The sequence below is a fragment of the Alosa alosa genome, chromosome 4, assembly GCF_017589495.1.
Source record: "Alosa alosa isolate M-15738 ecotype Scorff River chromosome 4, AALO_Geno_1.1, whole genome shotgun sequence".
Lineage (NCBI taxonomy): Eukaryota > Metazoa > Chordata > Actinopteri > Clupeiformes > Clupeidae > Alosa > Alosa alosa.
The window spans coordinates 9,618,787-9,621,038 of NC_063192.1; positions in this window are offsets into that span (position 1 = coordinate 9,618,787).

Sequence of the window (2,252 nt, forward strand, 5' to 3'; positions counted from 1 at the left end):
CCACTGACCGCTCACTCCTCGATGCTGCCACACGCCCCCCCCCAGCCCATGAGGGGAGAGCGCCCGTCGTGGATTACCTCCCTGCGTGCAGGAGGTGGGCCCATAGTCACTCCGGACAGCAGGAAGTCCTCCCGATGCCAGCGAAGTAGACATGAGCTGCAACTTTCTGTCACTCGTACCAAGGTCTGCTTGTTGTGCACTGCAGACAGGCGTAGCGCAATCAGCCACCGTTGAAAAGTTCGTAAGTGCAGTAGTCCCAGCTGAATGACTGCGGTTGCTGCTGTGAGCAGTCCTGCCAGTCTCAGTAGTTGAAGGTAAGGTATCCTGCATCCTGTGCGGATTCTTGTAAGGGCATGTTGAATTGAATCCAGTCTGGTTCTGGTGAGAGTGGCCCGCATTGTCCTGGAATCCAGGTGCATGCCCACAAAATTCACAGATTGGGAAGGAACGAGGCAACTTTTCTCCCAATTGACCCTGAGGCCTAGGGCTGTGACATGGCGTAAAAGGCGATTGGCATTGGCTGTCGCCTGCTCTGGGGTTGCTGCACACAGTAGCCAGTCATCCAGGTACGGTAGCACTAAGATGCCTTCCTGTTGTAAGGGTTCTAGAGCCACCTGGATGAACTTTGTAAAGACATCGGGCAAGAGAAAAGTCCAAGGGGAGTACTTTGAACTGATACGTTTTTGCAGAAAACTGAACCGAAGAAACTGCCCGGTGCTCCACCGCAATGGGCACATGAAAAATAGGCCTCCTCTAAATCTATTGTGATGAACCATGCACCTGGTTCTATGGCTCAATCACATCTGCTGTTCGCAACATGCTTGGAACGGCAAGCGCTTTGAGGAACATGTTCAAGCGTCTCAAATCCAGGATGGGTCTGAACCCCCATCCTTTTGGAACCAGAAAATAATGGGAGTAGAATCCCTCCACATGAACCTGAGGGTCTACTTCCACTATCGCACCCTTCTGCAACAGCTGCTGAACTTCCGCAGGTAAGGGCAAGAACTTGAAGAGGGTCCTTCACTATGGTGGGGCGAACATGAACACCACGGTGTAGGTCGGCGGCGAAACTGCAGGCGGTAGCCCTTCTCGAGAGTCTCGAGAAGCCAACTGTTTGTTGTTATTGCCCTCCAGCATTGCAGCTGAAGTGTTGAAAAAAAAGCCACCACCCGACCTTGAGCAGTCAGTAGCGTCTACCTGTGGATTCATTGGTCTTGGGAAAATGGGTGGCTGCCTTGCCTTGCGGTGGTTGTGGTCGTCAGTACCATAGCCGCATCGGGTGGCGTATGGGCAGACCTGCGGTGTTGGCCATAGGGGTGCCGGCCAAGATTGTGCATTGGTGCACGCCATTTGTAGGCATCTGGTGGGGTGCTGATACGCCTACCTGTGGCTCCTTGAAGGGCGGCCGGCGCTGAACATGTTGCGAACGCGACTCGGTCACCCGCGTCCTCCTTTCCAATGCCTTCCTCCCAGCCAGCTGGCCCAAACAGGTGGCCAGGCAACAGCGGTAACTGGCGCCAAGTTGTTCGACACACTTCTGGCAGGGGTGACTGTGCTAGCCAGACCTGTCGTCTCACATGGACAAGGAGACCCAGAGCTCGCCCGCATTCGCTGGCCATTGCACCAAGTGCCTGTAGAGAGACATCAAGCAGACCAGACGTAGCAACGGCTGGAGTGGCTGTGTCCAAAGTAGAATGTAAGGCCAGGAGCAAATGCCCCATTGAGTTGCCCACACGTCCAAGTCTTGCAACCGTGTTGTAGGTTTTAACCAGCATGCCATCAGTGCGCCTGCATTCCTTGTTGGGGCATCGCACATCCTGGCGTAGGGCTTCATCGGGCGACACGATGAGAGAGGCTACACAGGGCTCCAATGCCGGCATTGATCCAAGACCGATGGTATCTGGCGCGCTCATGGCCGCCAACGTGTGAGCAGCACGATCAGGCCGAAAATTCAAAGCTGACTGAAATGCTGAAGACACAACTTCAGTGAAGTCTTTGCAGTGAGGCACGTGCACGTCCTTTGTCCCTGGCACTGAGCGGCACAGGAGGTTGGTAGGGCCCACTGGGGCCTGAGGCAAGTCCAGTTTCAACCTGGCAAGCGCCATTTTGATGTTGTCACGGATTGATAAGTGTATGGAAGATGTGTCACTTTCATACTCACTGCCACTCGCTGAGTGCAATGAGGACCGCTGTGATGGCGTTAGCGGTGTGTCAGTGGGTGGCTGACCATTGGGATCAATAAAGAGAGATTC